Source organism: Athene noctua, chromosome 4, assembly GCF_965140245.1.
Source record: "Athene noctua chromosome 4, bAthNoc1.hap1.1, whole genome shotgun sequence".
Lineage (NCBI taxonomy): Eukaryota > Metazoa > Chordata > Aves > Strigiformes > Strigidae > Athene > Athene noctua.
This window is the reverse complement of record NC_134040.1, coordinates 26,972,129-26,997,997: the sequence shown is the minus strand read 5'-3', so window position 1 is coordinate 26,997,997 and position 25,869 is coordinate 26,972,129. Positions and strand designations below refer to the sequence as shown.

Here is a 25,869-nt window from a genome sequence, read left to right as displayed (position 1 = left end):
AACTAATAGGAATACACCTCAGACAGCTGCATGGTTGCAGGTATTTATTTACCTTTTATGGTACTTGAGAGGGTGATTCAACCTAAGGAAGTCTGAGGTTTATTGGCCTTCCAGCTGTGCTCTCTTATTGTGCAAATAAGGGAAATGTTATCCTTGCTAAACCACATCACTGAAGAAGAGATGGAGGCTTGAGAAACAAGTTTTAAGTGCAGAAGAAGAATCTGATCTTTTATCACTGTCAGGTGAAATAAAATCACTTGTTTAAAACCTTTCTAGTATCTGTTGGTTTTCCAACTGTAATCACTGTTCTTATGTTTCATACCTCCACTAACCACCATCACTTTTTTCTTTTTGCACAAAACTTGACTGCCACCTTTACTCTGAACAGGGCCCTGTTTATTTACATATGGGTGAATAAGCTATGTTCTGTCATGGGGAAGGTCTGCAGTCAAAAGGTGTGCAATATGATTTCTTTATATTTAATTTCTAGTTGTTACTTTAGTAAAATTTAGAAAAAGCTTGCTTGTTTTATAGACAAATTGGAAGAAAAGTTTTCAGCAGCCTTTTTTAAAGGAATTGCATTTGTTTTAAATATGTGAAGGCAGTACAGTGTATTAAACTTTTATGGTACTTTGTATCTTCATCAGGCAAAGATAGGCTTTCTCTACATTGGGTTAAATTACATCATTGGTCTTGTTTCTTGCACCAGAAAATTGAGGTTAATTTCAAAGAAACAGTTGTACTTTTAAAATGAAAAATGGAATTTTAAGTCACTGTTTAAAACCAGACCTCGCCTCACAGCTGGAGAGAAAACGCAACATGTTTGGAAAAGGCAGACTTCTACACTGTGTATTTGTATTTACAAGCAGATGCCTTTTGTTTCACTGTGATGTGTAGGTTAAACTCTAAAGTTTTGAAGTAGTTGGTTAGACTTGTCCACAGTATAAGCACAACTTGGCTTGTGACTTGTTGAATGGTGCTGGAGTTCAGAAAGAGCAGAAGGCTAGTGTGTCACTGGCTACAGCCTGGGCTAATGGGGAGGCGTGGCAGCACCTCAGTCTAACGGGCTTCTGTGGCTGGATTGTGTTTGCACAGCAGTTTTGGTAGTGGCAGGGGCTACAAGAGTGGCTTCTGAGAGAAGCTGCTAGAAGCTTCCCCAGTTGGAAGTACTTCCCTCCACCAGCATGGACCTGCTGCTGGTGAAGGCTGAGCCTGTCAGCCATGGTGGTAGCACCTCTGTCATAACACATTTAAGAAGGAGGGAAAAAACCTGCGCAGTGACAACTGCAGCAGAGCGGGGAGTGAGAATATGCAAGAGAAACAACTCTGCAGACACCCAGGTCAACAAAGAAGGAAGGGGAGGAGGTGCTTTAGGCCCAGAGCAGAGGTTCCCCTGCAGCCCGTGGTGCAGCCCATGGTGAGGCAGCTGTGCCCTGCAGCCCGCGGGGGTTAACGGTGGAGCAGATCTCCACCTGCAGCCCGGGGAGGACCCCACGTCAGAGCAGGGGGATGCCTGAAGGAGGCTGTGACCCTGTGGAGAGTCTGTGCTGAGCAGGCTCCTGGCAGGACCTGTGGAGAGAGGAGCCCAGGCTGGAACAGGACTTGAGACCCAGTAGGGGACCTATGCTGGAGTAGTCTGTTCCTGAAGGACTGCACCCCATAGGAAGGGCCCAAGCTGGAGCAGTTCATGGCAAACTGTAGTCTGTGGGCTTCAACTCATGTTGGAGAAGTTTGTGGAGGACTGTCTCCCATGGGAGGGACTCCATGCTGGAGCAAGGGAAGAGTGAGGAGGAAGGGGTCACAGAGACAATGTGTGAACTGACCATAACCCCCATTCCTCTGCACTGCTCAAGAGTAAGAGGTAGAGAAATTGGGAGTGAAGTTAAGCCCGGGAAGAAAGAAGGGGTGGGTGGGAAGGTGTTTTAAGATTTGGTTTTATTTTTCATTACCCTACTCTGATTTGATAGGCAATAAATTCATTTTCCCCAAGTTGAGTCTGTTTTGCTTGTGACAGTAATTGCTGGATGATCTCTCCCTGTTCTTATCTTGACCCATGAGCCTTTCTTTGTATTTTCTCTCCCCTGTTGAGATGAGGAGTGGAGTGATAGAGCAGCTTGGTGGGCACCTGGCATCCAGCCAAGGTCAACCCAGCACAGTGACCTGGCTTTGGAAAAAAACACTCTAATTTAAAGGACAAGAGGATTGTTGTCTTCTTTAAAAGGTATCCCTTCAGAAGTCTTCTGTTTTAATATCAGCATTGATCTGTCCCAAAATTAGTGGAGTGAGAAGATGGTTTGGGGTAATTTTTTTTAACGTAATAGCCTCTCTGTTTTTGAGAAACATAAGCAATTACAAATAGGCCATCAGAATATACACGGCAGAAATGAAATTACTTAAAAGTATTCTTTAGAGAAGTGGACATGACCCTGGTAAGGAAATGCTGTCCCCAATCTGGGAGGGTTGGTGTCTGTCGCACCTGAGACCGGGGAAATGTGCCAAATGATGCAGGTAACATATATTTCCTCTCTTGGGTTATGTTTTATTTAAGCCATCATAATACAGATCTTTGCTTGGCTTATACAAAGCACAGTCACTTCCTTTCCTGGTTGTCAGGATTCACAGAACTAGCCCAGTAATAGATTTTTTGGGCTTTACAGGATTTTTGAAAGCCTTCTTGTGAAAAAGGTGACAACTGCTTGTGAATTTTTAACTTTCTCCTCTTCCTTGTCACGGGTTTCTTATACAGAACTGGAGAAGCTGCTGCTGCCTTTTGGTCTGTCACCCTTCTGGAAGTGCCTCTTGAGGTTGTGTGTCCAATCTTTGCTAGGTGTGAGGTAGACTACCCTGTTCTCAGCAAATGCAGTGCCACAGTCAGATAACTTGCCGTTGCCATAATTTAGCCACCCCATGCTGTTTTGAAAGCTCTGTTTTTGCTGACTGTACCAGCCACATGAGGATTGTGTTAAATTTAAACATAACTCTTCATGTGCCTGTGTGATGACCAACAAAGAAGGACGTAGTTCATAACTGCTGCTAGTCAAAGACTTCTGCAGTGCACATTTTGCGTACAGGTATCCCTAACTGGGACTTTATCTAGAGTAGTATTTCGTTGAGTATGGTGAGCTTTTAAAAGTATTAAGTATTCTGCTGGTTTGATAGGGTGGTATTGCAAAAAGATGAGCAGCAAAGCTTGTCCCTTAGAAATACTTGCTGAATGGGAGTAACTGGGTGTTTTAATAATCCCAGTGTTAAGGTTTAAATATACAGCAGTATGCCTGTGCTGTACTAATTATCGGTATTTTTTTGTTAACTAGAAAGAGATTTAATTTTTTTATTTATCTTAGCAGACTATCTTTAGGGGACTTCACAAGCTGCTTGTTAGAAGTACAGATAGAAACAGGATTAATTGGAAAGATGATCAGTAATACATACCCCAGGAGATCAGGTGGGAGATGCCAACTAGCAGTAAGAATTTTAAGACATCCTCTCACATCAGGTTTTTAAACCACATATCTGTCTTGGCATATTCTATGGAAGGTGTGTGGTGTTTAAAAAAAATTATTTTATTTAATGCATTGATTTATCTAAAGATTTGATAAAAGATTTGACCAAATGTATATGTAATTGAAAAGGAATATTAAAAAACCACTGGTGTTAATTATAGAGATGGGGTGCAGAATCCTAGCCCCACTGATTTCACTGGGAACAGGTTTTGTCTGCTAATAACTGCTACAAACAAGGTTTTCCCCTCACTTTACACCAAAGCATTCTCCATTGATTTAAGACCGTACTTAAATTACTGGAACTGAAAGTACCTTTGCCTGTGGCACTGTCTCCCTTAGGAAAGGATGTAGAACACTTTCCTGGTTTCTGTTACATTTTCTACTCCTCAGCTGCCTTTGAACTATAGTGTTGGTGCTTTCTCAAGCTTTATTTTTACTGTAATACTGTTGCAACTGTCGTATAAACTGTCCAACTTGCAGGAGCACTGGCATCTCTCTCTCAGGTAAATATTTCTCTGGCCAAGTATCCAGTGTATAGGGACTTCCATGATGTTTCTCTAAGTGAAACGCCATTGTTGCTTGTTGTGTTCCGCCTCCTCTATCTGCATTAGCAGCTGGAGTTTCTGAGTATTGCCCAGCCTGGCTCATGTTTCTGACAAAAAGCATCTCTTTAAAAATGTTTGTTACTGTGGGCAGTGTATGCCAGATACTTTTAGATCCTTTGCAGGGGATTTTGCTTGACTGATGTTGGAGCCACCCTTCCCTTCCTTTCCCAAGTGGCAAGGAGTAAGTAGGGCTGTCCCTGTGTCAGCTTCTTCATCCTCCTTCTGAACATTCAAAGAAGGAGGAGGACATATTTGTGCTGAAATTAGATCAAGCTCTGATCTGAAATTTGTATGAATACATGTGTGGATTTCTGTAAGCTTCAGATATGATCCCAATGAGATTCCTCCCTCCCTGCTATTTTTAAACAAACACTGAAAACACAGAATGAGCAGGATAAGAGTCGAGCACACTGGTGAGGTTATGTGTGTCAAGTCATTAGTACTGGCAGTGCTCCTGGCCTGTCGCATGTGCCAGATGTGACATCTTTCAATGAAGTTTAAAGGTGTGGTGAAAGATTATGGACAAGATTTCACAGCACTTTGAACTGCTCCAGAATTAATATTTTAAAAGCTATTGCCTACAGCAGCCGTTAAAGGGTGTCTGTCCATCTTCTTCAGAATGAGAGAGTTGGGGTTGTTCAGCCTGGAGAAGGGAAGGCTCTGGGGAGACCTAATAGTGGCCTGAAGGGGATCTACAAGAAAGGTAGAGACAGACTTTTTACAAAGGCATGTAGTGATAGGACAAGGGGTAATGGCTTTAAACTGAAAGAGTGTAGATTTAGATCTATGTAAAGAAGATATTCAGCACTATAAGGGTTGTGAGTCACTGGCACAGGTTGCCCAGAGAAGCTGTGGCTGCCCCCTCCCTGGAAGGTGTTCCAGGCCAGATTGGATGGGGCTTTGAGCAACCTGGTCTAGTGGAAGGTGTCCCTGCCCATGGCAGGGGAGTTGGAACAAGATGATTTTTAAGGTCCCTTCCAACCCAAGCCTTTCTGTGAAACTTACTACAACAAGCCTTTTCCTCCTCCCTGGCACCCTTGTGGCCCCTCTGTCCAAGCTGATCAATTTGAAGACCCAGCTGAAAACTAACCCCTCAAAGAAGATCATCCTTGTGACAGTGTCACTCTGATGAGGCAGCTAAGCCAGTCTAAGGGCCAACGGCTGCTGAAAGGGACAGTTGACTTAAATCAGTGTAAATGTAAAACTGTACCATTACATGAAGCATTTCACTTTGCAGGCTGTGGAACAGCCACCTTGACTTTTACTTTCTGCAGCTGGATGCACATGAAATGATTCCTTAAGCTGAGGAAAGTGCTGCTTGTTCATACTCTGAGTTTAATTTGTTGAGTCCAGGACTCTGTATTCCATTTAAGTTATGCCTGCATGAAGTTAAACACAGTTCCAGCTCTTGCTTATGCATATTTTGCGTTTATACTGTGTTTAACAGCAATACTAAATTTCACTGTTGCTTTTGACTATGGGAATAATTTGATTTTAAATGAAGACTCCAAGTTGGCTGGCCTTGCAGGCATCTAAAATCTGTGCCTGTGTCCATCCACATGCATACTTATGTATATCCACATGCACACACATATCTCTAACAGGGAAGTCTTGGAGCCAGTGGTTCTCTCCCACTACCTCCAAGCACAGCCAGCTTCCAAGGTAGGTAGGTAAACTGGAAACAGTGGGATCTTGGATTCTGTGGACTTTAGCTGAGATTGTATGTGTCACTTTTCATACTGCTTTCTAGCAATTTATGGCACTGTTTAGGTTTTGAAGGGGTCAGTAGAGATTTTTAATGTTTTGACTTTTAGGTGATCCCACTTCAGCCATCTGTGTTCAACCTTGGTGTGACTGGTCGGTGATTTTGTTCTCGCTTGTACTCTTAACCAGCTCTGAGACCTCTTGGAGGTGGCATGTGTGAGGAAAAATACTTGTAAGCTCCAAAAGAGTTTAGAATTTTATTTTTCAATTGTGGCACACACCTCAATCTAGGTTCAGTGAAATTAGTCACTAAATTCCCGTTGATTTACTGGAGGCTTCCTTGAGACCTCTCCATCAGCAGTTCAGTTTGTTCTATCTTTGCTGCTTGTTGTAGAGCATCTTCTTTTCAATTTTTAGTTTCATAATACTTTGCATCTTTTGTCACGGTTTAGCCGGAGAGGATCAGTACACAGACAGCTCTCAAACTTTCCTATCCAAGCCAGCATCACTTTCATGCTTCTAGTCATTATCAGTGCTCATCTAAGAAGCTATCAAGCCCCACAGTCTCTGTTGAAGAGGTTACATTTTTTTTTTTTTTTTCTGTATTGATTAACTTAACTGTTTTGAGTAAATTTGACCGCCTGTGGCTACTGCTGACCCTAGATTCCAGTACCTCCAAGCAAAATGCTAAACATAGCTAACATTCTTGGTACAGCAAAAGTGGGTGTGTTGGCTAGGACAAAGCACTTGCAGTGAGCATCCAGGGCAATCTTTTATTTGGAAAAAACAGTCTTATTTTTTGTTAAATTCAATTTGGGAGCACAGCATTGAGAGATGAGATCCCTCTCGCTGTGATTATGTATGATGCACCTTGGTTTCTTATTGGTGTACATGGTTCTGCGTGAATTGGAAAAAATTCAGTGTAATTCTCTGGAATTGAGGCCTTAGTTAAAAGAAGGGGATGGCAGGAGGTTTTAGTTCATAGCCAGAAATGGTAGGGATGTAAGTGAGTTAGGGTGAGGGAACATTATTGGGATGAATTTTGTTGCTTCCCTTTGGAGCATCTGGTAATAGCTGCTGTCAGGTCTGTTCTGAGATGGTATTTCCTGTGTTTTAATGCAAGTGGTTGTAGCATGTACAGGGTATTTTACTGAAGACTGGGCAATATTGCAGCAACATACTAATTTCTGTAGTTTGACTTTTTGGTATTGACATGAACTGTAAATATAACCATTTGGCAGTGTAATTAAGTATGTGTGATGTCCTGTAGGAAAATTTCCTTTCAAGAAGAAATTAATTTAGAAACTTTTTGTTTTAATACAGACATAGCTGCCTCTTGCATGTATGTGTATGAGCTTATGTAAAAAACCCAAGCACAACACTTGCTAATAAAAATCTAGGTCATAAAACCTTAGGAATGGAGAACTTGGAAGGAACCTAAATAACATATTTTAAGCATAGCAATATGGTTATTAATCTGCAGCCTTATTGTTACTTTGTTAAATAAAACACTTTTTAAGCGATTGTCTTTTGAAAGAGCTTCCTAATCAAGCAACTTCCTTAATATTTTTAATAAAGTATTGGATTTTTAAAAATGTCATGAATAATTGCCACATTGGACTTGTGAGAATATATTATATTTCTTGGCTATGTAATCATACATGAGCAGAAGTCATTGCTGAGAAATGCACTTTTTTTTTAAATTTAGAAAGTAGAAATGCTGAGTGCAGTCCTACAGCATGTAGTTCTTTGTGATGTTTTGCTTGCAATTGTCAGAAAGGGCTTTTCAGATTATTTAAGAATATGCTTGTGTGTTGCAGGATAGTATATGGCTAAATTTAGGGGAATAAATTTTTGAAGGCTATATGATGGTTAAGGAATGCTTTGTATAACTTAAGGCAAAGATGTAGTCAACGCTGCTCTGAAGTCAGAGGTCATACTAGGAACAATGGGAAGTCATTGATCCATGCAGGAAGCAAATATATGATATAGGAGTAACATCGCTGGCATGTAAGTACCAAATCTCTTGTCATATGACAGCCATCCTTGGAGTTTGGTCTTCAGGCAGTGGTTCTCATGACCTTTCTGTAGCTGTTGATTTTGTATCTTATGTCTTCTCTTCTGTGGAAAGCCGGTTGTTGCTAGAATAGTTAATTTTCTCAGAAGAAATCACAGGATCTCTTCTACAGTGGCCTCAGGTTGGATTAAAAAAAAAATTGATCTAAATATCTTTCTCAGTGAGAATTGTGAAACCACAGGTTCCATATTTTTTCATCTGATATACTTCCTTAAGAGAAAAACTCTAGATGGTGAGTCAGCTAACCAGCAAAGATGATTAATAAAGGAATAAGCTAAATAAAGATTTTTTTTCTATTAACCACCAGCTATTCTGAGCAAGAAGTATTCCAACTACTTGCCACCCGTGTTTTGTTAAAAAAACCCCACCAAAATAAAACACCACCACCCCCCTCCCCTCCCAAAAAACCCCAAGCCCCAACAGTTGTTATATTTCAGGTGCTGGAGATGGGACAGGTCTGATAATTACTTCTAACAGTGGTTCTGCCTTAATTCTGCTGAGCACATATGTAATGATCTATTCCAGACCTTTCATAGGCTTGTACAAGTTCTTATCGTGTGGGGAAAAAAAATGTAGTGTAAATGTTTTTTAACCTTATTCCTCCATTCCCCCCCTCCCTAAACCAGAATGACAGAGGCTTGTAATTTAGAGGAGATGATCCCTTTTTACAGCTAAGCACCTATTGTCCAAAAAGTTTTGAATATATTGTCCTGGCATGCAGAATCAGTATGATTTCTGTTAGTACATGTTGCCTAAGTTCAAGGTTCTTCATCGTCTTTTCACTGGCTTTGAAGCCAAAATTATTAGGTCTTGTAACAGCATCATAAAAAATTATTATGACTAAAACTGGGGGCTCTTTTATTCTGTCTCTTTTTTAGTGCACTGATTTTAAGTGTGCAGTCTGTCTACCTGAGCTTTAATGAATGCAATTTGGTCTCCTGCTGGACAACTTTTCTGGTATAGATTTTCTTGTATATATGAAAATCATGTAAAAGAAATAGTGTGAAACAACACAGATGCGAGACAAAGACACCCTTCGAATGACATAATAAATTTGGAGAGTGAGTGGATGCCTAGGCTAATGTGAAAGCTGCCTGAAGGCCAGCAGTTGGCAGAGTGGTTGTCTAAGCAGGATGCTGAAAGGCAGAGTGCCAGAGGAGCCAAGCTGGCATTGCTGACTGCCTTGTCCTATGATGCCGCAAACTCAATCTCTTGCCCTGGCATGGCTGATATCAAGGATGGTCTAAGATGGAGCACCCTGTTGTGTTTACCATAAACTGGAAAGTACTGGGAATGTCAAGAGGGGTTGGGGAGAATTATATAGTGATAACAGTATTCAGAATAAGAATGAATAACCAGGTCAGTTATTGGGACAGTTTGTACTTAGAGCACAGATGATAATGTCTATTAAAAAGGATCTGGCTCACAAATTCAGATTTCACTTCAGTTTTGCAGTGTGCTTTTAATAACCTGCCTTCATTCAGGCAGTGTTACAAGCTAAGGCTGAGTGTGGCTCCATTTGAATTTATCCTGGTTTTTAACTAATGCTTTGTGAAATTACTGTCTTAATGGTGGCAAAATACATCCCCTGGGAAATGTGAACAAAGGACTGCTTGTTGGGAAAATTCTGTCTCTGGTTTGAGCAGATGATATAATATTTTAACATCATCTTGTGAGAGGGTGTATTGCATCTCTGTTTGTGTCCCTATTTCTTCTGCAACAACTCATCCTGTTTTGCCGTGTTTGACCTGCTAATGTATGTGCAGAACAGGAGGTGGGGAGAGAATAACTAAAGAGCATGCTTGTGCCCTGGAGGGGGAAGGATGACTTAAGCTAAAATGCTGCCTCCATATCCCATGGGTATGATATGTGGTAGAGTGACTGGATCTCCTGCATTATTCATTGCCACTGGCTTCTACTGTGACGTGGGTGTTTATCACATGAATAGTTGTGCTGTGGGTTGCAGCAGAAAAGGTGTGTGTGACCTGAATACTCATCACCCACAGGTCTTTCTCTAAGTGATAGATAAAACCTGGTCTAAAGTATGATATGTCTGTTAAGAAGTCAAATCATTTGGAGATGTTTTCCTCTTGGACAGCTTGTGAATGAGCATCTTTATTTGCTTCTAACCCTCATGGTTGGTCCCTGTCATATATCAGCATGAATTCCCAGGCTTTCAATTCCTTCCTTAAAATTTGATGCCTGTGTGAAAGTAAGTTTTATTCTTAACATGTATTTGGAAAATTGTTCAGCTAGCTAAGTTGCACCCCATTGTGCTAAGAACAAGAATTTTTTGAGAGAAATTCTAGGCTGCTTTGTTTTCAAATACTGATTCAAGTTTCTTTCCACTTTTAATTTTTTAAAAAATTCTTTTAAACTCAACTGCTTGAGTGTTTTCAAAGCACACTTGTTTTGCTGCTGAAGCTTTGGGCTTTTTCGAGCTCTAAAGCTTGGATCAGGAGGGATGAGCAAACACATAATGCAGCTTGACTGCCATCCTTTGGGAGGAAAACATGCTGCGGTGATACTCAGACTGTTCTTGAAGAGTTGCTGTTGAGCAAGATATGTACCCCTATGTCGATTGTGCTGTGCTTTTGGCATAATAGCCCAGAAATTGTCAGCCTCAGCTCAGATGTTTGCTCAGTTTTGTAGTAGCAGCTGCTTGTCTGATTCTTGTTGCAAGTCATGACAGCAGTGATGCTGAAAGCTGGAGAGAAGGAGTGGGCTTAGAGACAGAAAGGGGACACAGAGCTTAGTTGTGTTGCTGGGGGGATACTCAGTGCACTGCAAACCACCTGGCCTGGAGTGTAGTAGCTGTGCTCAGGTTGTTTCTATGCTCTCTTCCCCTTCCATTGGCTTTTGCACATTGGATGTATGTGTGCCAAGACCTAACACCAGGGCAGCATCTGTCTTTCCAGAACAGCTCCTTGCCCTGGCTGGCTGGTTCACCCTTAGAAAGCTGAATTACTCACTAGTGGAAATAACCAACTCCCTCAGGCTATAAGGGTAGGTTATTTCCATAAAAGTTTGTAGTGGTAGACTATTATGATTTATGGGTAACAATAGAAGCTGAACACGAACTGAAGCGGGTTTTTTTGGGGTGCACAATCTGACAGGACCAGGTTAGCTGGAGCCAGTGCTGTGCAGTGGGAGGATGTCAGCCTCTCTAAGGCTGAAGATGAATTCTGCTTCAGTGACAACCCAGTGCTTTGTTTTCTGCTGCTTTGGTGTCTGCGCAGCACAGCTTTTAGTGAGCAGTAAGGCTTGAGAAAAGAAGTCATGCAACCAGGAAACTGAAGTTAACACCCTGGTGTTTGGGAGCAGTCACTGGCAATGTGGAGGTTGTGTAAATGATTTGAATGTGATGGTGGGGAGGAATTGCTAAATAAAAATACAGATTTGGTCCAGACTGGCATTAAGAAAGTTTCTTAGCTCTTCCTCTCCCACACCAGTCCCTCACCCCCATTTCAGTGTTTTAGCCACTAATTGTGAAATAAATGCTTCTTCTTGACCTTCAAAATATTGTGCGTTAAGAATTTGGGAACATAAAATACTATCTAAGTATCTTCCTTTTGGCCCTCTAGGGTAGTAAGTGATTTAATGTCTAAGATGTTTCCTTCTGTGGATTTGGCAAAAATTACTGTCAAAGAAGATAAGATGCAGACAAAGAAAGACAGATGCTAAAAGCGTCAGGGAATTCTTGAGACGGTGACTGCCTTCTCCTCCACCCCATCTTTAATGAGTCTTTTACCCATCATGATGTTATGAGAGGTCTCCATGTCTCTCAGATTGAAGTGGAACTTGTTAATACACCTGTTAATACAGGTTTCCATTTCATTTTTTTTCATAAGAATAACATAATTTGTTGGTTTGTTTTTGATTTTTTCCTTTGAACTATTCCCAGACTAAAGCCCCTAGAAACCTCAGAACAAAACTCACCTCTTCCTTCTCTCTTCCTTTCAGAAACAAACCCCAGCCACCTGGGTTCTTCAGGTGATTGCATGAGGCTCACCAGCAGGCTGTCTGGTGGACTAGAGTTAGAAATGGGTTATGTGCTTTCTAGAAGGAGAGAGAAAAATTTGTCCCTAAAATAGATGACCATGCTGTACTTATTAATTATTGATGTTATGCTGGACTACTTCTTTCTTCTATTTTTAAACTGGAGGAAGAGGTGGAAATTTTAATGGAGGGGTAGGTGAGATTCAGTGATTCCTGTTTAAAAGACAGTTTAAGGCAGATCCCAAGTCTGATAATGTAAATTCAGTGTGCCTGCATGTCTGTGCATGCCTAGAGAAAACTGCAGTATGAAAACTGTCACCAGTCATCTGTGAAAACTGTCATCTCTGTATGATGAGTACTGCACATATGTAATATCCTCAACCTCATGCATAAGGTCATAACTGTGCTTCCATTCTAAAAGCACAAGAATTGGGAAATCTATAGTTATTTTTCCTAGAGCAACTGGATCCCTGCCGACTTGCAGGTCATTGATTTTTACACCCTTCCACCCTGCCCAGCAAAGGCAAGTTTGCCTGCTGTTAGCAATATATAGCCGTTACTATAAAGGATATAGGAGGAGTGTTCCAGAGTGATGTAATCCTTAAAATAGTACTCCTGGATGCAAATAGGTGAGTTTATTTTCCTATAAAACAATCTTTCGAGGTGAAGAAGTGGAAGCCTATCTGTTGCTCTTCTTGGAGACACAAGCCACCCCAAGCCCAGGCTGGCTGTTCTCTGCTGGGGCCATCCAAGAAGCAGGTGCCCAGTGGGAAAGGGGGAAGAGTTGGTGAATATTCTTTTTTTTGGTGTCAGATTTTAGATTAAGTGGGTTTAAATCAAAGTAGCTCAGTTTAAGTCAACAGAAACATCTGAGAACCTCGTTGGTCCAGGTTTTTTTTTTAATTTAAAGGTGAGAACAAAACCACAATGCCACTGCTGAGGAACATGCCATTTATACATTCTGTGCTTTAGCAAAAAAGAGTTACTGAAGTAAAAAACCTGTTTTGGTACTGAATGACTCCGGTTGAAATTTGGCTATTGAAAACCTGCCTATTTATAGTTAACCTAAACTTTAAAGTTCCTTACCAAGAGCAGGGAGGTTGGAAAGGAGAGCTATCAAACCTGCTAACCTTCATAGCTCTTGACAGGAAGCCACCAGGCACAAGCACAGCCTGCAGTGGAGCAGGAGGAAAAAAGCTGCAGTGATTCCTAGCTCGATAAATTCTTGCTAAACCTCAAGAAAGTAGCTTTGGTCTGAGTTTAGATGCTACCAGTCTGTGGGAAGTCTCTGTTGGGTAGAAGTCTGTCTGTTTTGAGAGATCTACAAAAGTAAGTTTTGTTCTAGCATCTCAACATGGGCAATAACTCACAGATTTTTTCCTTGTTGACTGGTGTTTCCTGTTTCGTTTTATTATTTCTAGCTGAAATTCTATGATGTGCCCAAGATCAAGTTGCATACTGGCACCTGTGAGATCACTTGTTTCTGAGGCTAGCTGAGGACTGTGTCCCTGGAAATCCAAGTACTCAGGAATATCTGATCCCACTTTAAGTATATGTAGCTGTCACCCCATCTTTGCAAAAGAAGGAAATAGGGATTGTTTAATTTTTTACTCTTGCACATAGTATTACCTCAACCAGCCAGTTGTTTATTTCATTAATTGTAACAGTATGTTCCTCCTTTGTCATCTGTGGGCGTTAAACATTTGCTAATTCATTTTCTAAGAAGGGTATCAGTGCTTGCATGCTATCTGCCTTCCAATTTACTGCTTTTAATAAAGTCCTAAATGAATTATTCTAGCTTGCATAGGCCTGGGAGACTGAGCTCCACTGTTGGCTGGCTGAGATTTTCTTTGAAATACTAAGATCTATAAACAGGAAGAAAAAAAATTCCTCTCTTCATTCCCAAGTTGTTTTCAGGTCTGCCAATTTTCAAGGCAGGCAACATGGTAAAAATGTGGGTGGAGAGGTGGACATGTTCAGCAGGATGCAGAGAAAGGGAGACGTGGGGTAGAGGGAAGATTCTCAACTGGGAAATAGAAAATATTGGGTGTGCAGTAGCACAGTTTCAGGAATTTATGTCATCAGTGTTAATATCCCTTTGGATTAGAGGTCAGATGTCTCTTGCTGAAACTGTTTTGCAATTTCCTATCTGCTGTTTTGTTGGAGAGCTTGGTCATTCCTATATTTGAGACCTGTATTTTGTATTTCAGGCTTTACTCTGATTTCAGAACTGGCAGCTGACCCTGTCTTAGTTTGGATTGAAAAATTACCTTGTTTCAGGCATAAAATGCTCTCTGAGCTGTTGCCTTTTTTTGTTGTTGTTGTTTAACTACTCTTTCTGTTGCAGTTACATTAGGCTTGGTTTAGAGCAAATTAGGTTTCATATATAGGATGAAGAGTTAATTATAAAAATGGCCGTGCCAGCACAGACAGATGCATCTGTTTATCTTGGGAAGAAACCCCTTAAAATTATTTGGAAAAAAGCTAGCATATATGCCCAGTCTGTGAAGAAGCATGGGGTCTCAATATTAACCCAGAAAGTTGTGTTTATGTAAAACCCGTGAATGTCAAACAGAAGGAAATCTTTAGTTTCTTGGCTTTACTGCTATGAAGGTTTTGACACAATGTGTGTTTTCTTTCTTCCCTCTTTTTTTTTTTCTCTCTTGAATACTGAAATCTGATTGTTTGATACAAAAGTCCACAAACTGCTAAATTGGGTTAGAATATTAAGTTTAATGGGTATTGTTCTGTTTTCTTCCTGCCCCCTTGAAGATTTTTTTTTAAAGTGCAGTTTCACTATTGAAATGGTTGTATTTTCTTGATTTCTTCAAAAAGCTTTGTATTTTAAAATTATTTTTCATCTGGCTTATAGAAAGGTCTGTTTTCAAGTTTCCAAATGACAAATATGATTTTTAACAAGAACATTTTTAGCTCTCATAAAGGATCTCTTCTGTCATAGTACTTACTTGGATTTCTGTTAGAACAGGGACAGGAAAAAATAAATCTCTTTAAAATGGAATATAATTTGTCTTGATTTTTTGCTTTAACAAAGAAAAAAAAAAGTTAAGCTCTACAACAGATGAGATTTGTATCTTTGGTCTTGCATATTTATTTTCTCCAGATGGGAGAACAAATATAAAGTTGAATAATACCTTGAATCCTAGAACCCTAGTTTGACTGACAGATCTGCCACCGCAGATGGAGTATCTTTTGATGGGGGTACAACCTCACTTCTGTCACTGTGTGGCAACAATCCCAAAATATTTTTCAGTACCAAAACCCATAGCATTAATGTAATCATTTACCAGGGGGCAGAATGGTTGGGGAATGACTGTGATGCAGACTTCACAAAAATAAATTATATACTTGATGTCTATTGAATGCAAGCATAATTAAAGATGATTTTTCAGTTTATTTTCTAAATCAGGTTATGAACATACTGTTTAGTGAGAACTTTTTGCTGCTTTTTTCTAACTTGAAGCTCATCCCTATCATCTAAATTAATTTTCTTTGTGATATTCAGTGTTTGTGCATGGGGAAAATGCAGGTCTGTAATGCAGCGCAGAGAGAGGGAATTTAAAGCATGCTTTGCATGCAGCATGTCTCTTACATGCCCGAGCTGTCTGACAGCAGCTTGCAACACATGTCCAGTTTGGGAAGATCTCTGCACTGTAGTATATGGATCCTCTCTTCTGCTTTTACTTCTCCTGCGTGTGCATAGTTGAATGCAGATGGCTTTTAAGGATTTAAACTGAAGGTGACTGGGTTAGTCACTTGTGCTTGTCTGATCCCCAGGCTCCCACTGCCTTGCTGGCTCCCACTGCTGCAGAGGGCAGCTGGGTGTGTTTGTTCTAGTAACCTGTACCTTTGTGGGCTCAATAGTTTTCATTAATCCCTTGGCTCTTCGTGAATGAAAACTCTAATATGTGACATGTTTTTGTTTTGCAGTTTACCTGATTTCTGCAGCAACCTGAAAGGGTGCTGGTGCTCTGGTACCGGCTTTCCACCAGCGAGCTGGGGAGAGTAAGTAACTTGGTCCGTGTCCGGGCATCCTTTGGGGTGAGGGGGCTCTTTGTGCACTGTTTTTGTCCCACATCTCAAACACGAAAGTGTCTCAGATTTCTGCCAGCACAAAGACCAGAGCTACCTGTATTTCTAGGTAGTATTTACATTGTTTATCATGATGTTTGTTAAAAAAGTGCTCCAGCTCTTCTAGTACTCCAGCAGGAGCAGTTCTTGGTTTATTCATTCTTGTGGATTGGATGTACTTGTGTGACAAAACACTACAACGTACCTCGTGTGAGAAAAGGCTGTACGCAACAAAGGTGTTTCATAGTATTGCTGTTCCTCTGTGGTGTCAGTAATACTATCTGTTAATGCAGACATCGTGTTGGATTTCAGTGTTCTGTGCAGCAAAAGTGCGGTCTCCTGTGGTGTGTTCAAATGGTTCTGTGTGGACCTCGGAGCGGGAGGGAGGCACCAGCTGAGGCCATCTATGCGGAGGGATTATCTGGTGGCATGACCCCCAGCAGCCTCTGGTGCTGTGGCTTTCCCTTCCTTCTCATGTGACCTTATAGGCTGAGGACATACCTCCTAGCACCTGGCAAGTCATGGGGCTTCTTGTCTTCAGAAATAAGTTATGAGAGGTCTGGCATTGTCTGCCCACAAAGAAAGTGCAGTCAGCTGAAAGACTTGGGCCTAAACCACATCTGTAGGTTTGCCTTGCCATACCAGCAGTTGTACTGGCAGAGAAACTGCACAGTTTGCTGCCAGAGGCAGGAAGTTTTTCCATCAGGATTGCTGTTCCACCTTTCTGAAATGCGGCAGCACTCTTCAGGGCTTTTCCTGATGTGATCCTTACAAGGGTGTTATTTTGTAGAGCTTTCAGATGTATGCCAGCCTTGTAGCCACTGAGCAAATCTTATGCGTGCCTCAAGTTCTTGCTTTACTTGTGGGGTGCACAGTTGCAAACTGTTACGCTGTATATTTCCTCTTTAGCTGGTTAGTTAAAATGTAGAGAGGAGATAAATGCTAGTACTTAGATGAAACATTGATTTAGAAAATGATCTTTCATGCTGCACTTTTCCCAGAGAAGACTTTTCATCCTGAAAAATTTCAGAGGTTTTATAGGTTCCCCCCCCCAATAAAACTACACTCTGGTGAGGCGAGATACTTCTTATTAAAGCAGTCTTTGCACAGAAAGAATGATGGGACTCTCGCCAGGGCTAATCTCATGATGACATGCAGTTGCTCGAGACATGAATGTTTTAGCCAGTGCAGTAAGACAGCTCTTATGGGCTTTTGTAAGAGTTTGGGGTTAGTCTTGGTCTTGATGATTTTCATGTATGTTAATCAAGCAGACTTAGTGGGCATACACAGGATACTGGGCTAATGATGCAACTTCTCTTTCTAAGCTGTTTTTCTTTAGTCTCTATACCTACTTGACAGAGCCTCAATTCTTACATGGGAACTGAGCAGTATTTTTCCAAAACATAAGAGTTGCCGTGCAAATTAATAATTTGTATCATATACTAGGTCATCCTCATGTAATATTTTTTCTTCTTTTTTTTCTTCCCTCTTGGTCTTAGCCCTTTCACGAGAAGAGCCTGTAAGTCCTCTTGCTGTCCTGAGTCATTTTATGTATCAGTAAGGGGTCATCATAGTTTTCCTTAAATGAGATTCCAGACTTTTTCCTGAAGAAGAAGCAATTGGGTTGAGGACCTTCACCTTAACAGGACCAGTCACCCTAATTCATCTTACTCCTCTTTGCAGCCATGTCCATTTCCCCAAAGGCCTGTCCCTCAGATCATCTTTAGGTGAATTACTCGATGCATGATGCTTGCCTGGTCTCTGTTTTACTCTCAAGAAGCACTCGGCTAGGGCGTGGTGCAGCCATTGGCCTGGCATTAGCTAGGTGTCTTGCAATCAGCATTCTCATGGCAGACTGCTTTGATGCCAAGCTGACGGTAGTACCGCTTCAGGCATTACTTAATGCAGTTGAAACTCCTCACCCAAGCTGCTCAGAGAGGATACAGTTTGCCGGATCCTAGCTTTAATTGAAAGTAAAGGTTACTCATTTTGTGATAACAATGGGTTTTGGAGGTAATGGAGTTGGTGTGGGCTCAACTACATGAGTAGCTATATCTGCTTTTCATAGTCTTTTAGCAAGCCTTGCAGACAAGGTATGGGTGTCATGCTTACAGTGGAGCTGGTGCTTACCACATCCTCTCTGAGATCACAGATGCTGTAGCATAGACTAATTCTTTTCCAGCTCTTAGCACTTGTAAGTTTAATATGTCTACAGAATAAATTTTAAAGGTGGAAGGAAGTGCATGCCAAGAACAAACTCTGTGTGGACACAGCAATAGTTCAGGTTGTCCTTCAGGCCACATCAGTTTCTTTCTCCATGCCCCAGTGGGATCTCGACTGCTAATAACGGAGTTCCGTATTCATGGCTGTTGCAGTATTTCTGCCGAGACAGTAATTTCTGTAGTGTGTGTGCCTTTCTGTTAGGGGTTTAACCAAAATCAATGGTTTGTTTCATAGGCTAGTGGAAAATCCATGGTTGCTCTCACCTCAGGATCTACTTGTATTGGTGACCGCTCCTTAGTTAAACAGTTTCTTATTAAGAGTCATTTAAAACTGTTGGCTACAAAGCAATGAGGTTGGTTGAACCTGAACTACAGGTCCAGCTGTGGCCCAAAAGACATGTATTCTGTGATACATACTGTCACAGGTAGGGAGCCTGTAGGACATGAGTTTAATGGGTCTCATTCTACCTGACCTCAACACATCCTGTTTTGGTGCTGAAATCACATGAGATCATCTGTACTACTTGTGGCTTGGCAAATATGGTGGCAGTAGCTCTGTGGTAGCGCCCCAGTAGTGTGCTGCAAACCTCTCTGTGGCTCAGCAGAGGCTATCAGAAAGTTCCTGTTGTGTTATTGTCACTTAGGACTGGAAAGAATAGCTGCTTGTTTGTGGAAGATGTTATTAACAAAATCAGGCTAATTCTCTGGTACTGATTTGGTTAATAATAGTAATAAACTGTGAAGGAAGCCCTGGGTGGAACTTCTCAAATTGTAGCAGGTGAATGTGCTTCTGCTCCCAGTGTTGTCATTGTTCATCACCTTTTGCCACTGGTAACAGCAGAAGATGTAGTACTGGATAGTGTAGGACATGGTTCAAACTTTTTTACTACCTTAGTATATCATACTTTCAAAAATAAATAAATTTCATGCTATATTGATAGCAATTGTCCTTGCAAACCAAGGACACAGCTCTTGCCTTGGGGGAGGGTGTTATGGAGAGGAGAGACCTGAAAAGAAGTAATTGAATCTTAGCTGGTCGTTTGTCTTGAGCTGGTAGTTTATTGTCCCCAATAAACTTATTTTTAAGTTTCATCTTATCTGTCAAAAAACGGAAAATGTTACCATGAAGTAGAAATTAACAGTACTTTAGAAAATCTTAAATAAAACTGCTTTTTAAATGGAGTATTGCAATATGTAATGTGATTATTCACAGCTCAGGATTAGAAAGCATCAGTGACAACATGAAACTCTATTCTGATCGTTCTGACAGATGTTTAATTATTTTAAAAATTGTTTTTTTCCTAAAAATAAGTTATTCCATCAAGATAGGTGGAACTCTTATGTGATAACTGCAGATAATGACCTGTGTCTTGCCTTGTGGCTCAATTAATACTTTTTCTTTCTGGATGCTGAGAATCCTTTCCACTGCATTGCTACAAAAGTACATGGCATGTGGCATGTCAGTTTAGGAACAATTTACATTGTATTGCAGCAGTTGTCAATACAATATGGGTTGTGAATGGAGAGGGAAGTATGTACCCAGGAATATGCTTGTATTCTAAATGCATGTCATCGTTAGCCTTGAGGAAAGAATCAAAGAGCCCCAGATAGAGCCTCCCACAACTACTCCTCTGTTGCTTATGCAAGTGGTTTTGGTGACTGACACTAGTATCAAACTGGATTCAGATGCAGGGTGGGTCATGACTGTATGTCATTTAACATCCAAGAAGGCTGGCCAAAGTTTTGTATCCCTATGATAGACAGGGGTTTCATACACTCTTTTAGTTAAATATAACTACAAATCCTACATTATATGATTTTGTTTTCTCTTGCAGCCATTATTACTGAGTGAATGTGAGGCTAAACAAGTGCATTTACGAAAAGTCCAATATAATTTTCAGTATAATTACTACTTTGTTAACTTTTTTAGAAGTGTTTCAGTATGACACCGATACATTAATCATGAGGTTTTGTTAGAGAGCTGTAGAGGTAGTTTGTGTGGCTTCCTTCTAGAAAGACATAAAAAACCACTGGCATTTTATTTCCTGATTTCATTAAATGATCTTAAAGTAATCTTTTTTCCTGTGGTGCTGCAGAAATTACTCTTTCCAACCTTTCTTTATTTACAAAAATGCTGAGGAGTTTTGTATGTCTGATGGACAACTGTTTAGTCAATAGAGGTGCTGTATGCGAGTTCTATGTATCGAATGGGTCTGCTATAAAACCTGCCAAAACTGGAAACAATGGAGAGGTTTATTTTGTGTACTCTATTTGGATACTACAACACTGTTGTCCATATGAGTTCCTTATGACTTTCAATTTATTTTTCCTTCATATGCCTGTGGGTTAAAAAAAAAAAAAAAAAAAAAAAAAAGCAAACAAAAAAAAACTCCAGAGGGCTGAATTGTTTTCTTGTCAGAAATGTAAATGAGTTGCTCAGTTCCCACAAATAAGTCTCTAGTCCTTCCTTCCATTCAGCAGCAAGGTACTGCTTATGTTGCTAGAGCTATAGCTGTTGTCCAGTTTATGGCAAATAGAAACATTCAGACACGTGCTTGGTAACTGCACCTAGAAAAAGGAGTTTTAAAAGGAAAAAAAGTAGTAGAAATTTAAAATCCTGAATCATATTTCAGAAATAGTTAATCTGCTTTCAGTCATTCCTGATTTTTGACTGCTTCAGGGGAGTAAGAAGGCCAAGAAACTGTGCAGAAGGCAGAGTGAAAAATCTGTTCACAAAGTTTCTTCCAAATCCTATTAGTTGAAAGCAGTCTTATTGTTTGAAACTTGATCCCTCAAATCCTAATGTTTGGGGGGGTTTTGGTTTGTGTTTTGTTTCATTTTGGTTTGTTTTTTGGTTTTTGTGGGTTTTTTTAACTTTGGATATTGTTTTTATTCACTAACCATGCAGTTTTATAACCCTGATGGATTATTGTCTGGAGGTAGTTGTTTAGATTCTCATTAACCTCCTGGTGAATTCCACAGAAAAATCGTTGATGCTCCTTTTTTTTAAAATTAAAAAATCACATCAGAAAAAAGTGTCTCCTATTCAGATGCTTACTCCCATCATATTACACAATTTATAACTTTTAGATAATTTCATACCCTTTCGGAAGGCTGTTCTTGGACCACCTTTCTCTGATGTTAGGTATGTTCTAATTTCCAGCCTAAATTTAGCAATGACTGCTTTACATGCACTTGTTTCCTGTGCCAACATTGCACTTTAAAATTTTTGTTGCTTCTCTCAGCTTTCGTTTATCTGTAAGCCAAAACCTTAATATCCTTGTACAAGACAGAAATCTGGTACCTTGATTATATTCCAATTTCCTGTGTTTTCCATTAATCCCTGGTGTGTGAGGGACCAGATGCTACTGGGCTGTTTTAGATGAGGTCTGGGCACGATGGTGTCAGTGTTTTCATAGCTCTGCGGGAACGGCTGTAACCAGAGAATGTATTTGCCTTCCCCCACGCATTCATCAAACTTGAAACTCAGAGCAGGTCAGTGCCCTAATAATGAAGCTGGGTCTCTTTCTTCCGTCATGTCCAAACATTTGCATCACTGACAGCAGAATTTCTTAGTGATTCCTTGAATGAATGACTTTGTGTTCTGTGTTACTTCATTACATTACAGTTATGCTCCTTCTCAGCATCCAGTTTTCCCTTTGGTGATTCCATCTTTCTTCTTGCAGCAGACTCTCCAAATTTTGTGTCACCAGCAGATTTCACTAACACCTTATGTGACAAGATTAGTAACAATAACATTAATTGAAATTTCCTTTTATCATCCAATATATTCTACTCTTTCAGTTAATTTGTATTTTCCTTTCTTCTCTTAATGTGTCAAAAGGAGAAGTTCCCAGTTTGCTTTCACTGAACCATTTATTTGGACCTTTCTTTGTGTTCTCTTTTGTTAACTTCTCTGAGGTAAACATTGCACTTCCCTCTGCATCAAAGCTCCTGTACAATAGTTTTGATAATTGTTCCTTAAGTCTTCCTGGTTTTATGGTGTCTGAAAAATAGTTTAAGATAGTTGTGTTAGTCTGGGCTGTTGAAGTTTGTATACTGTGTCTGAGACCAAATTCAAGCATGGAGGAAGCCTGTGTTAGTATCTTACAGCCTTCCATTGCCACAGGTAAAGTAACATCTTGTTAAAGTAACGGTTTGCTTCAGTGTTGTTCCTCTGCTGTGAATTGTAAATTGTATTTTAGCTGGTTGTCCAATGGTCAGGAAGCAGTTACAGACACACACCCTCCAAAAATATAAATATGCATAAAGCTTTATATATTTATATAGAAAACATATATAATAAAGGTGTGTATATATATATTCATATGTAAAAATGGTAGGGTAAACTTTTTTTTAGAAGAATCTCGATCTTGAAGTTTCAAAATATAACCTGTACTACATTTGTTACTGCATCTGCTACCACCAGGTCCCCAAGGAGCAGTAACAGCTCATGCTGTGACTTACATTGCAGACTGGGGGATATAATTGGTTGGGTTAAATAAAAATAGGAAACTGATGACAGGAGGAATGAGTAATAAGATAAGAACAGAACTGTTGTGATTTTGTTTTGGTTGTTTGCTTTCAAGGTAGAAAGAGTTGGAGGCTGCTTGGGACAGTGATAACAAGTGCCACAGAAGGTATCTGCTGGTGGTAGAACAATTCCAGAAGGAACTATTTAAAGAAATATCAGTGCAGGTTTTTTTGTATTGCTTTACAATTCTCTTCTGTCCTCACACCCTGGAAACCAGCTGAGCTCAGCTTTATCTTACACTCAACTTGGCTTTTGAGGCTTTCTGGTAACCATGGGAGTTACAAACAGTCTTGGCTTGAAATCCTGGTCTTCTGGCAGTAGGTGAGTTCTGCCACAGTAGGTGAGTTCTGCCATGCTCACTGCTGCCATGGAAAGGTGTAAAACACAGGGAGTGCACATTGGGTCATTTAGATGCAAATGGACAAGATGGATAAATGGGGAATTTTTGTCTTGTAATAAAATGAAATCATTCATTTAAATTACATTTCAGTATTTAATGGAGGATACCAGCAAGATGAAGAAGGTGGTGGTTTTGTTTTTGTTTTTCTGTCTGAACAGTTGGTGAATGTTTCTGGTTTAACAGATACATCAGTTTGAAGAGAGAAGCTGTAGTTCATCCCATTCATTGAGACGTGGCAAACACAGAAGTTGTACCATTTTTCTGGAGTTTCTGGTTCTGTTTTGTCTCGGCTTCCAAGTTTTGCATCCCTTATTGGAAGGACAGCAGCAACACTGTATTTGTTCCTACAAGATTATGGGGCGCCAGGGGGGGAGGGTGGAGTGGAGAGTAGTGATGAAATGCTGTAATAGAAAGCCTAGCTGCACCGGAAAAGCTTCCCACAGAAAACAAAAGCACAGTGGCATCTCTAATTTCAGAAGAAATAAGCATCTTCTCATTCAGAATTACTGCTGTTACCTGACAGCTTTGAAAAAGGCTTTTCGCTGTCTTGGTGTAAATGAGATTCAGAATGCATCACTGCAACCCTAAATATCGCCTTCTTGTTTTAGGCTTTATAGGAAGATCTGCGTTACCTGGCGTTGATTGCTTTGATCATGTAATGCCTTTGCGCTCCAGCACGGCTCCACAGCTTGCCAGGCTTCCTTCTGGCACGCAGCCCGACCTCGCTGCAACCCCAGAGGCTCAAAGCACGGCAGTATTGTCAGCTGTAACTTTGAACTTTTTTTTTCCAGTGTGCAACTTTACTTCTAACTTAACAAATCCTCACTGAAGAGCAAGTAAAATTGAGGTTGTTAGCTGATAGCAGTTAACATAGCTGCACTGGAGTGAATGAAGTTCTCTTGATTTATAATAAACTGCCAATATTATAGACAGTGTTTTTCTTCATGTTAAAATGTTTATGAAGTGTATAGTTACACATAAAATGTCCTGATGCTTTCTTTTACTTCTTGGTTGAACAAAATATGCATTATGATAACTTATATGGAATAAATATATATAAAAAGCAGGTGTGTGTTACTGAGAAAATATGTATCATCTGTGCAGGGATTTAGGAGAGGGGACCATGAATGACTTGAATTCAGCTTGCCGAAGTACTGAAATGCTAAATTTCAGGAAAACACATTTTTGATGAGTTACGGACTCTGACAAAGCTTGCAACATAAATTAGGGACACTATAGGAATTTTGTCTAAGTGACTAAAACTGATGATATCCCCCGGAACAGAGTGGGAAATAGTAACATCAGTCCCCACATTAGTGTATGGAAACCGCAACTAGGCAGGCAGGTGATACAGTACCTGGAAAAGATGACCAAGAGTAAGAAAAGCCTTTGTGAATGACCTCTCAAAAATGGCAGAGGAAAAGCGTCCAAATAGGACTTGTATGGGGGAAATTCAGAAGCACAAAGGCAAGCAAAAGACTATACAGAACAGAGAATTGCAAGCAAGAATGATTGCAAGAAACAAGAATTTGAGTAGTGTGAATTTGTTGGAAGGAGAAATGGTGGAGTTGCCAGGCTTTTTGAGCAGAACAAGACTTTTCAGGTGTCTGAGCAGTCTGGTATCTGGGTTATACTGCATCCCAGACAGGTCCAAGTGTGGCAGACTGTTGCATTTAAGGTAATGAATTAGTTTGGTAAGAGATGAATCCCCTTGTGATCTAGCTGGTCCTCAGAGATTAGAGGAGCTAGGGATGGCTGGATTTGTCTCTTAATAGGTATGCCAGTTGAGGCCATAACTATAGGCCTGACAATAGATGCACGAACAGCCCGTATGCTGTAGGTCCGGTTGTATTCAAGAGAAGCCATCACGTTCACAAATAGTATGGTTTATTCTTATGCAACATCTACAGATTCTATGACATTGCCTATGATAAATGCACAGACTGCAGGTTGCTATATAGCACTACACGCAAAACCTGATTGCAGTCACACACACCTAATTCCCATGTAATCACTCAGCATAGCCAAGGGCCCAAATCTTACCAAAAGGTGTCCCTTCTGAGGGAAGGGACGAGGATCACAAACCCATCCATCTGTCCCTCTGATTTGGTATTGGATTATCATCTCTCCGAGTTAGATACAAACTCAGAGTAGTATTTATCTATGTATATATGTGTGAGTGGATGAGACTGTGGTCAAGCCATTGTTTCTTGACACAACACAGCACATTCCTTGGTGCAAGGTGTGAACTGTTTTTGGGAAAAGAGGAAGAATTATAGATAAAGTCTGCAGAGTACTGCAAAACAGTCCCTGAGAGAATGGGAAGAGCAGGAGACAAATCCTCATAGTTATGTCAAATGTTCCTTGAGAAAAGTGGAAGAATGGTATCGCATGGCCTCTACCCTGCCCCGCACTCATCCCTGGTGCCATGGCAACACAGATCACCGGATCTCCATCCTGTCCTGTGCTCACTCTGGGACATTGCCTTGGCCATGGGGTTGTGGTTGGCTTTCCGTCTCCCAGAAGGCTTTTATCCTGTGCCAGTGAGGGGGGATGATGGGAACAAGTCCTTCAGTAAGCAGGGCAGCTTCCTGCCTCTCAGCAAAGGCAGGTGGTGGGAAGGCAAAACTTCCTGGATGTCAGCGCTCCCAGACAAAACTGGAAGGCAGATAGGTCTCTTAGGTAACAGAAGACTCTGAAAAAAAATTTTAAAATCCCTGAAATGGCAATACCTTT

At 40.6% G+C, this 25,869-nt stretch overlaps 1 protein-coding gene across 9 annotated transcripts in view; it reads left to right on the top strand.

Moving 5' to 3' along the window:
* APBB2 (amyloid beta precursor protein binding family B member 2) overlaps positions 1 to 25,869 on the top strand; it is a 192,777-nt gene that overhangs the window by 44,278 nt on the left and 122,630 nt on the right. For all 9 annotated transcript variants that reach the window (XM_074904700.1, XM_074904704.1, XM_074904699.1 and 6 more), the window contains exon 2: positions 15,837 to 15,911. The gene's annotated coding sequence lies outside the window, so the exon portion shown is untranslated. The remainder of the gene's footprint in view (positions 1 to 15,836; positions 15,912 to 25,869) is intronic.